The 14253-nt window shown below is 37.7% G+C and overlaps 1 long non-coding RNA gene across 1 annotated transcript; it reads right to left on the reverse strand.

Moving 5' to 3' along the window:
* Positions 1 to 5896: 5896 nt before the first annotated feature.
* Positions 5897 to 10763, reverse strand: LOC121513006. Its single transcript, XR_005992164.1, has 6 exons — positions 10566 to 10763; positions 9202 to 9219; positions 8072 to 8101; positions 7701 to 7748; positions 7412 to 7468; positions 5897 to 6542 (listed from the first exon to the last, which is right to left on the reverse strand). It is a non-coding gene; the product is annotated as an uncharacterized LOC121513006 (long non-coding RNA).
* Between the last annotated feature and the right edge of the window lie 3490 nt (positions 10764 to 14253).

Below are 14253 nucleotides of genomic sequence, written 5' to 3' on the forward strand. Positions count from 1 at the left end.
GTCCGAGACCTGCAGCACATACAACGCATGCCTGTGTGCATGTGAATGTCATAGACCCCCACGTTGAAGAAGGAATGGGCTCGTCCACTGTTACTACTCACATGTTCCTCGTGCTGGAACATTTTGTCTTCCTCATTCTGTGTATTTCTCATTTTTAATGTAGAGTTAGCAGCTCACACGTGGATGGAGAAGGCTGTGACCCCCTAAATGTCACCGAAATATGACCCTAACAACAACAGGGTATAGTTTGATGAACAAGTAGGTCAGGTGATTCTGATTTATTATGTTTACCAGTGGAGAAGCAGAAGTCTTCCTTGTCTAGATTTTTAAGAGTGAAAGTAATCTGTAAGTGTGTTTGCATCACTTGGGATTCAAAGTAAACTCTTGGCATTTAAATTGCTGTAAATAACTCCAAAACAGCACAATTTCTTAAATTTTTTGAATCGCAAATTCATGATAAAGAACATAAAACCATGTTAATCATGCAAATGTTCCTACCTCCGTGTTACTGGAGGGTTAAATGGCTTTTAATGTGTAATTTTTAAGCAAATAAGACTAAAATGTCCTTAAATTGAGCAGACAGTAGAAATTCCCAAAATACTTGTGAGAAGTTTGTACGATAAATGAATCTTTACCTTTAAATCGGCTGTCAATCACATTTTCTCCACTAATGTTGTCAGCAAACTTTCGACAGCTCCACACTTTCAATATCTAGTGTATTTAAAATGACAGTGTCCATTATTCTAAAAAAATATGGTCAAAATAAAGTTTCAGCATATTAGAGTAACTTCATGTCTTCAATCATGTTCTTAAGCTAAAGCTGCCAGTAAAAAGGGAGAGCATAGTTTAAATCAATGGTTTTCAAACTTTTTTTTGCCCAAGGCACACCAAAAAGCAAACTGACATCTCAAGGCACACCATATTAATGTCCTTGCAAAATAGCCTCTTTAGCATGTGTAGCAAGTAGCAACATGTCCCCGTCCCAACTGCATGCAATGTGAGCAAGTGCCAGCTACAGCAGTTTGATTAGTTTCCTTTTGTAGCATCCTGACACTCTGCAATAATGCACTGCAGCTCCCCAGGTTTATCCCCACTCACCCTGTTCCTATTTTCTCTCTGTCGCTCCTATTAAGATGGACAAGTAACAAGGGAAGAGGTTGTACAAAGGATGACAAGACACCAGGAGTGTCCCACCAGAGGATATTCTTAATTTTCTTCCACTTTTCTCACTCCCGAAACTTGTTAGCTTGTTTTACAAAGAGGAGTGTGTTGCATGGATATTCTCTATACCCATTTATGAATTTTTATGGTCTGACTTGTGCTAACATGGAGATAAAACTATGTGGCTCACAGCTGTTAGAGGCACCATACCTCCGATTTTCTAAGTAAAAGCATGAGATGTCATATTTTTACATGTAAATTTACATTTGCATATTTAACAGATGGACAGTGAGCATGCTATGCCAAATGATGCAATGCAACATGTAATGCTTGTATGCAGTAAGGACATTGGTTATAGTCTCTTTAGTTGTTGCGTAGTTGTAGTACTTATGTAAAGTCAGACAAATTTTAAGGCACACCTAGACTTGTCTCAAGGCACACCAGTGTGCCACAGCACATCATTTGAGAACCACTGGTTTAAATCACACAATCATCAACATGTTATGCATGTTAGACAGTGTGCAGGAGTCTGCCCACAACTCTGTTGGTTAAAAATGAGATTTTACCCAATAGCAACCTTGCAAAGCCAGTGGTTTGGTCTTCAGGTGGATCCATCTTGCAAAGCTTCAAGCTGCAACCTGATCAGACCGGATCAATCAGAACATTTCAGGAGGAAGAGGTGGAAGCTATGAAGTGACTGAAAGCCTGTGAACAATTGTGGTCATTGAAGAGATAGTGGGGATACAGCTCTAGAACTGGTGAACATGTCTTTACTGGAAGAAGACCAGGGTGTTGGTTTTACTCAGTGGGTAGAGCAGGCACCCATATACAGCAGTGTTAATTTAGGCAGCTATTTTTAACTTCAGTCTCAGTCTTAGTCTTCAGATTAAATGCCTTTTAGTTTTAGTCACATTTTAATCATTTCTACCCTGTGTAGTTTTAGTCTAGTTTTAGTCGACAAATCTCAAAAACATTTTAGTCTAGTTTTATTCCATAAAAGTCCTCACATTTTAGTCTTAACTGTTAGTCCAAACATTTCTTCTTTTGCCTAAATCTGGTATCAAGCTGTGGCAGAGTGTTCCATGCAATTTGCCAAACCTGGGGTCCCTGCTTTTTACAGCTGAGAGGCAGAAGAGATACAGATGCTTTGTATTTTGACAGATTTGGCTGGTTTTGAAGGTCCAACGAAAACTTTATTATATTTTAGTCGAGTTTTAGTCATCTTGATGGAGACTAAACTTACTTTTAGTCATTTTTAGTAATCAAAGATCTGTTTTTGGCTAGTCTTAGTCTAGTCTTTCTCATAAAAAACGCTGTCGATGAACGATTTTAGTTACAGTTTTAGTCAACAAAATCAACACTGATAATCAGAGGCTAGAGTCCTCAATGCACTAGTTGCGGGATTGATTCCCAGTCTCAGCACTGTTTGGTACAAGTCTTCCCCCACTCTCTCTCCTCATATTTCCAATAAGGGAAAAGTTGGAAGTATTTCCCAAATTGAAGGGTCTGGAAGTATTCACATTTTCTGACAGCCGTCCTGTCTGAATAGGTTGTTTGCATTCAGAATAATACAGAATGTCCATATGGGGTCAGGAAGTGGGGGACAACCACTAGGAATGAATGGGAATTGAGGGAAATTTGTTGTTAACAATTCTCAGTGGACCTCTAGGCTGCAATTATCATCAGAAAACTTCTACATACACAGAATACAATTCCTACAAAAAATGTTTTTTTTTGCCACAGTTTAACCTGGCATGGAGGCGGCCAATATCAAAAATACTAGGTCCGGCAGATCTCCCAGCATCTGGCGTCATCCAGCCCAGGAGTTTTCAAACTTTTCAACCCTCAAAGGTGCCAGAGACCAGGGACCCCCATTATACCTGAAGGTGGTTGGAGCCTAACTGAATACAGTCATGCAAATTCAATAATTGTCTTTGGCTGGTTATGATGGAAGCACTGAATCTCAGATTTATATTGTTTTCCAAGTACTTTAAGGATAACTTGACATGCCAGATGGATTGTTTGATATATCGATAGCATGCGATACATTTAATATCTATCAGGCAACAGTTCATGGCGTTTGAGAAGGGTGGGACTTTTGAAAAATTTTTAGAAGGTGATTGAACAAATCTTCAGTCTGCAACATCAGTTACGGGCCAATCAGAGCAACGAAATGTATGAAATAGTAAACTCCATAACACAAGCTCGACATGCAGCCATTATCATTGGTCACTATCAGTGGAGCCAGCTGGTGAATCAAACTCTTGCTAAAACTGGTTGGAAGAAGACCAAAAATATCTTGTCCACCAAGTTGCTGCTCCTCTAATGATAAGGAAATGCACCATTCTGATAAAGCAGCAATGTTTTGCTGCTATAACTAAGCCTATCTCTCCTCACTGGTCACCATTGTTTACTGGCTTGATGTAAAACTAAACCCCCCCATGGGTACGGTCTACTCAGATGACACTGGCTGGTCTAGTCATTCTCAGACCAGGCACAAACATTTTGGCTGGAAGCTTTGCAAGATGGATCTGCCTGACGACAGGCTGGGAATCTGGCCAATCCATCAGCTTTGCAAGGTTACCTTAAGGACTTTTCATCTATAAAGCCTTAAACTGTTTTTACTTGAAAATCTTCCATGGAGATGACTTAGAGCTGGCAGTACAGAAAGCAGAAGTCTTTGTTTTCTTGTTTTTTTATGAGGAAAAATCTTCAGGAAAAACTGAGTTTGTAGAGTTTATTGCTACTTGTGATAGAGTTGCACAGTTGAAACTGTCATGTAAATGTTCAAACTTTAATATTTTTGGAAGATTTAAAAATATTGCAAGTTTTGGTTTAAAAATATTTCTTAATTCTTAATTATTAAGCAAATATAGACATCAAGATTGAATTTTGTGAAATTTCCAGTTTTATGCATGTATGAAAGCATGACATGATTTGCAGGTGATGATGGATGAGGAACTTTCATCTCATTTCAGCATAGGACCATAGAAAAGATTCTGTATTTTTAAAACAGGAAAGAAAATGCCCCCATCCTTTTATGAGGCAAGAGTCAGAAGATTCATAACTGTCCCTTGTAGAAAATGATGGTGTCCTGCACACTGAGGCTGCACATACTGTGGAGTAAATACAACGTTGAAATAGGTGACCTGTTATGTCACTTCACATGTGGGGCAAAGGTCACAGCAGGAGGACCATCATGAAAATGAAATCCAGATTTTGATGGAAATTTTGTGATATGAGTAAAAATGGTGTTAGATGCATTAAGGGACTGTTACTGTCATCATCGAAGCATTTGTCTTCAAATGTATGTAACAACCTGCATGTCTTTTATGTGTCTTAGCCCCCTTCCTGCATGTTTGTCCCCCTGTCATGCTCCCCCCTGGTGTCACCTTTCTGTCCCGAGCTTCACCACATGTATAATGAGGTAAAAGTTAACCCCTTAAACACATCTGTGGACTCTGTAGTATGTGTCAGGCTGCATTTTTGCATTTCAGCATCTGAACTCACCGACCCCAACCAGCACAATGCTGCAGCAGTCACCTTGAATTCATGTTTGGTATTTACATATTTTCATTTTTGAATGCATTTACCTCTAATAATTGGTAGCTGTAACTTTGCTGTGGTAGCTCCATAGCTCCAAGAAGAGTGTGAGCTTTTGTGGCCGTAAAAGAGGGGCCAACTCTATGTTAAAGTACATGTATTTGAATAAGATATCAGTCCCTGTTGGTATAATGGTCAGGTGACCGAAGACTTTTGATATATAACATAACTGTAGATATTTACTGAAAATCTCTCAGCTTCGTCCAAAATCAAGTGAGGAAACAGTCTAATAAAAAAAGAGTTCAAAACAAACCGCGTCATATTTGACCGACTTTCACATCCTGTAGACGTTTGGGGAGAGGGAGACCTCCGCAGGAACTAAAACTGCCCCAGCAGTCTGTGGTGAGGTGACACCGCCCTCTACTGGTAATAACACGGAAAGACATGGAGGGTTATTGCACTCCTGCATTTTAAACCTGCATACATGAATATCGACATTTTGTACAACACGGTGAATCTTAATTAAGAGGGAGATACAGTGAGATAATTCAGGTCATTTTCACTGACCATTTAGGTATAACATCGTGTCCATACACCGCCATGTTCCTCTCTGGTGCGAATATGTGCGGTCTAGGCGATAACCATGATCTGTATCTCCCTAATAGATGTTTTTCTTGATCGTAGACTAATCCAAATACATCTTCATATATACAGTACTTATTTTTGACAATATTACCTTCATTTAAACACTCGATATTCCGCACTACATTTCATTTTTGAACGATTTTGCTCAGGCGCAGTGATACCTATTGTGAAAAGTCGCGGTGATGTTCTCCTGTATCGTCGCTCATGGAATGCCTCTTGTCCAATCAGATTGCTTGGATGGAACTAACGGTCGATTCTTCGTTTCAGAGTGCGTTTTAATGGCGTTAGTGTCCAAAAGCCTTAACGGAAAAAATAATTTGCTATCAGCATGTCAGGGGATTTAAATTTAGGTCTTTAAGAAAATGTACCCTGGAGGATTGTTGAGTGCTGCCAAGAACAAAGAGGCTAAAGATAAAAGGCTATTAGCTAAACTCTTAACATTTTACAGTTATGTGTAATGTTTTATGCATGTTTTCATCACGTTTCCATAACAAAAGCAAAATATATTTTTATCGTTTAATGATTGAAGACCAAACTGAAGCCAAGCTGACATTTTGAAATTTTTATTTAAGAACATTTAGATCAAACATTGAATCAGAAAAGCATACTGTTCGCTTAACAGAACATAACTTAAGATAATTTCTTATCAAGATGACCGGGTTCACAACATACATATTTTTTGGGATATGTCAATTTTCTGACCTAATAACAGTATTTTTTTTTCTGTGGCATTTTCAATTACTATAACTCATGTCAACATACAGTGTTTTTAAACATTTGGTAAGCGATCTTTTTTGTATTAGTTCAACATTAAAATACAAGGAGCAAATGGAAAAAATCCCACCCCCTTCAATTTTAACAATATGCTTTAGCTGCCTTATAATAAGTTTAAAATTAGATTCAAAACCAGGCTTGTTGAAAATACCTATTACTCAGCAGTTAAAAAAAAAAATAGAGAATTAGACAAACTAAGAATGCCACGTCTACAAGATATGGACGGTAATCGTTTTTAAGCAGATATGAGTGTGACAGTTTTCGTTACATCAAGTGCAAGCCAAAAACAAACCTATAAATGACATTTGTAATATAAAACTTGGTAAAAAATACTTATTTAAAACTGTACAATCACCAAGTACACAGAGTGAGCACATCATCTCTTATTCAGTTGGCTCAGTTGCTTCGACCTTTGGATCCTAGGGATAAAAAAATGAGACAAAACATGTTAGAAGCAGTGATTGTGTTGGTATCATGTTATTATCACCTTGATTGTTACACCAGCTTTTAGACTAGGAGCATACTTGTCTGTCTTTCTTAATGTTACCTTAAAAAATATTAATTCACTGCGTAACACTGCTTTTACTTCTAAAAGCATGCAGACGCCACAGTCTGAAACAACTGTTTTTGCCGATGAACTAGTTACGCTGCCGAATGGGTGAAATAAACAGTTTGAAATAATTTCAAATGTATTTTATTTATCTATTTATATTCTTTTGAGGCACCGTGACCCCCAATTTGGGAACAACCAGTCTTTTCAGATACTTTTAATGTACCAAATAAAATACATCAAACAAAATAATTTTAACTGAACTGAATGACAGATTAATGCAGCAAGAAATCACAACTTCAGTGTCTAAAAACTTAACTCAAGATGTTTAAACATAATCTTTAAAGATTTAAGTACTTCAGTTTTAAAGTATTTAAAAGAAAAACCTCATCTTTTTTGTGTTTGCCAAATATTGGTTGAATTTTTTTGTACTCTTGTTCCTGTAAATTGACAATTCAAACATTTTAAAGTATCTTTTACTTTCTTCGATTTATTTAAGTTCACTGTAATAAAAAAGAGTTAACATATTCCTTGAGAAAATACTTCCTCTAATCTAGTAAAAAGCTTACACCTTGTTTGTCCCTTCTACACTCCTTTGTGTTTGGCTAAGCTGCTCACATGCCTTACCTTAGTTAAACATTACCAAAAAAAAAAACAAAACAAAACAAAACATAAAAAGTAATAAAAATGCATCGCAAGATTTCTAATGATAGTTTTGTCTTATAAAAAGAAACAAACCTCAGTCTTGGCGTTGGCATTTTCACCTCCCTTAGCCTTCTTTTCTTTGGGTCCCCTCTAGAAAAGGTCACAAACAAATATCACTGCAGCAATTGACAAATATCACATGCCTCAGTGCAACAGGAAGAACCTTGTGTTCTTTTGCATCTTAATTGCTTCACAGAGTTTTATCTTTATATATTCCCATTTGAGCTGGTGAAAACTAAATTTCCCTTCAACTAATACAAAACCATAAATCAAGTGACACACAGCATAACCAGATAGCAAGAGTTAACAGAGTTGTTCATACTTTTGCAGGGGCCCTTTTCTTCTCCACTGCTGGAAGTGACGTTTTCAGCTAAATGAGGGGAAAAAAAACTTCAAAATGGTAATTCACAAACTCCAAACAGCCAAGAATGTGGGGTGTTAGTGAAACATTATACTGTGTATTTAGTGTAGTAACCATTATAAATTATAACCTCTTTTTTTTTTTACTGTCATTACAAAACAGCAGAGGAGTAAAGGCTTGTGGACACACTGATATACAAATTAGCATTTATGCACTGTGCAAAAGGGCAAAGAAGAGATTGATGACGCTTTTGTTGGTAAACAATTCCCTTCTGAATGAGTACCAAGAATAATCAAAGCAAACAAATAGTGTTGTGTTTCTAAGCAGCTTACCAACTTCAGCCGAGCAGATTTCCTTGTTTGCTGTTAAGACAGAAGACAGACAAAAATTAAGTCATGTTTGCAGACAGAATCCATTTGACCTTTTAACATATAGGTATGTTTATAACCATTCAACTAAACTTCTGTAACAAAATAACTGCAGCCTAACCACGCATCTCATCAATCTATTGTTAAAGTTAAAACTCATTCAAGTTAATACCAGGCAATTATGTTTTTATCCTGAAAATGGGATACTCAAAATGAAAAAGTGCCACATGATGTGTTGCCCTTATTTTGCCCTTAGTTTCTGTTGTGTGGTCTGTGTTTATATTTTAACCACAAGGGTAAACCTCACTTCCTAAAAAGCATTGTCAACTGACTGTCTATTTATTTATTAAATATGTCTATATTTTCTCTCTCTTATTCAGGGTTCATACACATTTTTTAAATATCATTTTTAACACCTGAAGTTTGCCACTTTTTGCATGGCAAACAGTCAAAAATAAGAGGCACGTGGGACTTCTCTGTACACCAGACCAGATTGAATTTTTCAGATATAACGCACAGTTTATTAAGGGTCACACTAAGGGGAATTAATGCCAATTTTGTTTATTTCTGGCATATTAAATGCCTCTACTCTATCAGTGTACTTTACAGTGATATTCATCAGAACATATTTTAGTAGGTGAATGAGCATATACGCAAAAAATAATTCTTAAAATCAAATACATTTAGCTAGAAAATCAAGATTGGATAAAATCATACCTAGTCAAAGTGCCATCTAAAATTTGACCTCTCATGAGTGAAAATAAGACTTGTTATGGCCTAAAATTTTAAAAGTCCAATTTTCAGACTTCTCAAGGATTTCAAAGTAATTTTTTTTTTCATTAGTTAAAAATGCCAAGAATATTAAATTGTTAGGAGTGTTAAAGTTTGATAAATGAGTAAGGCATATGCTGATATATAAAATGTGTAACTATGCTTAACAATCAAGACCCTGATATGAATAAAAAATAATTATGATTTTTCATACTCATTCATAACGAAGCAGCCCTCATCAATACTATATTTTATTTGTTAAAAAACGAATAATAATAAGTGTGAATGAATAATATTAATAATACTCTTTTTCTTCAACAAACCTCAACAGGGACAGTTTTCTGAAAGACAAAAAAAAGAGAAAAACAAAATATTACAATTTGAAAATATATATACATTTATACTAAAACATAATAATGTTAACGTCACAGTTTATAATCCGCAAATAATCTTGAAGGACCAGGCCAAACTTCCAGCAAAGAAACGTCTACTGATGCAGATAATTTGAACGCCACAAAGAATTTCCCGCCCGTATTTGAATTCAAATCGGGGCAGTCCTGTCACCATGACAGCAGCGCGTTGGCGCCCTGACAGCTTCCTTTGTTTTGTATCAGCGCGCGCCGACAGACAGCTGTTAGGGGACTGATAAGATTACTACTTTACTAATCTGTACAACCGCCATATTATCAATGCAGCGAAGCACGTGCCACGTCTGACTTGGAACATTTAAAAAAATCGCTTGGACGGCAATTAAGAGTACATGAGTATTCAAATATATTTTAAAATGATTTATTTAATTATATCTTCACACGTTTTTTTTTAACAAATGCCACACATTTCCACGTAAGGCGTTAACGGAAAACGCGTGACTGACTGCTCTTGGCTCAAACATATAAAAAATAATCGAATACAATTAACGTTTTAAATGCTGCATTTGATAATTAAACGATGCGCACTCGAATAAAACAGTCAACCGAATTGGATAATGTTGAGGTTTTCATCGATTGTATCGAACTGGATTTGAATGTCAATCCCGTTTTGAATCGACGTGCATAAACAAAACGGACATTTCTTATTCAAAACAGTGAAGGGAAAAAAAAAAAAAAAAAAAAAAAAAAAGGATTTGCCACATCCCCTCCCCCAGCTCCTTCCTCGAATGTTGCAATCCGTGCTTTAACTTAGTCTGGTTTCTTATTACCAATTCAACGTTGTTTGTATTGAGATCACACATTATGCATGCGCACTGGCCTAATAGATGAACATTTGTGCATTTACGTCGTGTTTAAAATTGACTGCCGCGCCTGACCTGTCAAGATCCCCCCCACCCCCAGCCCACTGTCACAGAGGGAAAAGACAGGCGGTGCATGATATTCTGCACGGCGCAATGTCAAAGGCTGCACAAGTTCTGTGTTTGCCGCAGGCCGTGAAATCATGAATGTACGTAGACAGTCGTGTAAAACCGGTTAAACGACGTGCTTAGTTGGTGCCTGGAAAAAAGAATTTCCTCGAAGACAGGGAAGATGCCTGAACAGGTCTTTGCTGTCTGACCGCCATGGCTGCGGTTTGTGAAGGATGATGACGCTCCTCTGATGCAGAAACATCGACCGCAGACTAGCGTCAAATTTAAGATACAATCACGAATAGGATGCAAGGACTTTTAAAAATTAAGATATTATTAAAATCATACCTTTGCTTTTCCCATGTTGTTGACAGAAAATGAGCAGAAAGCTCACCAAAAAATAACCGAAAAAGCGGGTTTTAGTGGAGAGATAACGGAGGACAACCGGGCGGTTGCAGTGTAAAATGGCGAATGTATAATGCAAACGAATGTTTTTGTAGTTTATACACTGCAATATAAGAACTAAACCGGTTCGAACCAGTTTTGTGTTTCAAAGCCTGTCATTGGATGAAAATGTGTCACGTGACTCAAGGCGCCTCCTATTCCTTAAAGAGCCAGGGTGGAACTTGGGGGACGCTCCGAGAACATACCGTTGTTGGCCGTAGTGGGGCGCTGTGTGCACGGTTTCTGTCAGTTATAAATAACGCACTTCCATTACTGTGTGCCTGGTTTAGCGTATTTTTCTGCATCTCGCGAGGGACAGCATTTAACTGGCTTTTAAAGTGGGATAGATCACCAGAGAAGAACACTGGTGTGATGTATCTTATCTGAAATAGTCCATTTAAAACTCTGAGGTCAAACCATACGTTATAGCACCCATTTTTATCAGTTCTATTTATTTATCTATGTAGGGGACAGTGTGCATGTGCCAGATAAAAGCTATAGGCAAATTTCTATCCATAGTCCCTGACCTTTTGATCATTTATATTTAAACGTGTACGTCAAGCATGTACATAATGAAAATGATAAAAATATTCAAAAAATCAGACAACATGGAGAGGTCAAATAACATACATTATATAGATAAAAGTTTTTGGCTGCTTGACCATTACACCGACAGGGGCTGTTGCCACAAGGTTGGAAGCAAAGCATTGTCCAAAATGTCTTGGTATGCTGAAGCATTAAAGTCGCCCTTCACTGGTGATAAGTGGCCTAGCCCAAACCCTGAAAAACAGCCCTATACTATTATCCCTCCTCCACCAAGCTTCACAGTTACCACAGTGCAGTTAGGCAGGTAGCGTACTCTGGCATCTGCCGAACCCAGACTCACCATCTGACTGCCAAACAGAGAAGAGTGATTTGTTAGTAAATTGACAAGATATTTTCTTTTAACAAAAGTTTAGGCCTGATTTATGTGATTTGGTTGTGGCAACAGCTTAGTCTAAGGATTTTGGTTGGGAGTAAAAATGTTGCCAGTTCAAGTCCTAGATGAAGTTTTGAGTTCAGACTGGTAGCTGGAGAGGTGCCAGTTCATTTCCCAAGGACTGTTGAGGTACCCTTTTCATCATGGGCTGCAGTCCTCACTCTGGCATCTCTCCATCATTGCATGTCCATAAGATCATATTTGTGTTCTTGCATGCATTGAAACAAAAGGCTTATCCAGACATGGCATGTGAGGGGGCATTAAATAAGTGCAATATATTTTTGACTTAAAGTTAGACAGTTATTTTACAAAATCATTTTTTTTCCAAGAGACTATTTTTGAGACTACGAAATTTATAAGATTTTGAAATGCCTAATACCTTTGACCACTCACTGGTTAATCAGTATTCCTGACTACCATTGTACCACAAAGACAAAAGAACACTCCAAGCAACTCAGAGGAAAGGTTAAAGTCTAAGTCAGGGGAAAAAATTCCAAGGCACTGAACATCCCGGAAATCCATCATCAAAAATGGAAGGAGTATGGCACATGTGTAAATTTGCCTAGATCAGGTCGTCCTCACAAACCAAGTGACTGTGAAAGAAGGAGGCTAGTGAGAGAGGCCTCCAAGACACCTGTGACTACTCTGAAGTAGTTACAAGCTATAGCAGGTGAGATGGGAGAGGCCCTGCATACAACAACTGTTACCTGAGAGAGAGGAGACTCCATGGTCAAGTGGAAGAAAGTTCTTTGGACTAATGAGACCAAAATTATGCTCTTTGGCTATCAGACATTTTGAGATGTTTGGCTGACACCAAACACTGCACATCACCACAAACACACCATCCCCACTGTGAAGCATGGTGGTGGCAGCATCATGCTGTGGAGATGCTTCTCAGCAGCTGGCCCTAGAAGGTTTCTAAAGGTAGAGGGTAACATGAATGAGGCAAAATATAGGAAAATCTTTGAGGATGATCTCACTTAGTCTGCAAGAGAACTATACGACTTGGGAGAAGATTTATTTTCCAGCAAGACAATGACCTGAAGCATACAGCGACAGCTACAGGTTTAAAGACAAGGTGAATGTTCTGTAGTGGCCATGTCAATGCCCAGACCCCCCTCACAACCTGATAGATCTTTAGCAGTTTTGCAAAGAGGAATGGAGTAAAATTAGTGTCCAGATGTGTAAGCCTGAATGAGATCTATCTACACAGACTCAGTGCTGTGATTGCTGCCAGAGGTGCATCAACTAAACACTGACTTGAAGGGGGTGAATATATGCAGTCACTTATTTTACCTTACATAGTTTTGTTTAATTTACATTACTTGGTAGAAATCTGTTTCCACTTTGACAGTAGAGTTTTTCTGTAATTATTGAAGTAAATAAAGCCTAATATGTTGACCATGATTGATTTATAAAATCAATTAAAGGGTAAAACACCCAAGGGGATGAATACTTGTCAAAGCCACTGCATCTTGATGAAATTGAATACTGTTATCTTTAAAAAGGGTCACATGGTGGTGCAGTGGTTAGAGCTGCTGCCTCAACGCAAGAAAGTTCTGATTTGAAACCCGGTTGGACAGAGCTGTTCTGTGTGGAGTTGATGTTTCCCCTGTGGATGTTTGGACCCTCCAAGAACTCTGGCTACCACCTACAGTCCAAAGACATGCTTATAAGGTTAATTAGTGACTCTTTATGGTCTGTAGGTATGAGTGTGAATGTTTGTCACTACAGATCAGACCTGTGATTGACTGGTCCACAGTGTACCCCTCAACCAGGGACAGTTTAGATAACTCTTGCAGGATGGTAACCAGATTACACAACACTTTTTCTTTAGTATGTTTTGGTTGTTGTTTTTTTTTTTTTTTTGTAATTTGGTCATACAGTCACTAGAAAAAGTATGTGAACCCTTTGAGATTTCTTGGATCTCTGCATAAATTGGTCATCAAATGTGTTCTGATCTTCATCTAATTCACAACAATAGACAAACACAGTCTGCTTAAACTAATACTGACCTCAACTCGATTGAGATGCTGTGGCATGACCTCAAGAGAGTGAGGGTCAACCAGTTATTAGCCTAGGGGTTTACATACTTTTTCCACCCTGCACTGTGAATGTTTACATGTTTTGTTCAATAAAAACATGAAAACCTATCATTTTTTTGTGCAGTATTAGTTTAAGCAGACTGTGTTTGTCTGTTGTTGTGAATTAGATGAAGATCGGAGCACATTTGATGACCAATTTATGCAGAAATCCAAGAAATCTCAAAGGGTTCACATACTTTTTCTAGCGACTGTATTTATTTTCAGACTGATATGCTTCTTCTTCTTCTTCTGTTTTCTCAGTAAGGATGGGAATAAGACTTTGGTGAATAATACAGTCTTTGCTCCCCAACAGAAAAAAGGTCAGTTAGCATAGTGATGAACAAATGATCTTTTCTGAAGTAGATTCATTGCCTGACAATCAGGATTTGGCATTTCTCTTTGACCTAAGTTAAACCATTACATAAAAATCTGGATTAAAAACTGGCTGAGCTAAGGACTAAACAATCAAAAACTGCACTATCATTGATCTGTAGTGTATAAGTTTGAAGCAATGAATGACACATCATCG

Source organism: Cheilinus undulatus, linkage group 8, assembly GCF_018320785.1.
Source record: "Cheilinus undulatus linkage group 8, ASM1832078v1, whole genome shotgun sequence".
NCBI lineage: Eukaryota > Metazoa > Chordata > Actinopteri > Labriformes > Labridae > Cheilinus > Cheilinus undulatus.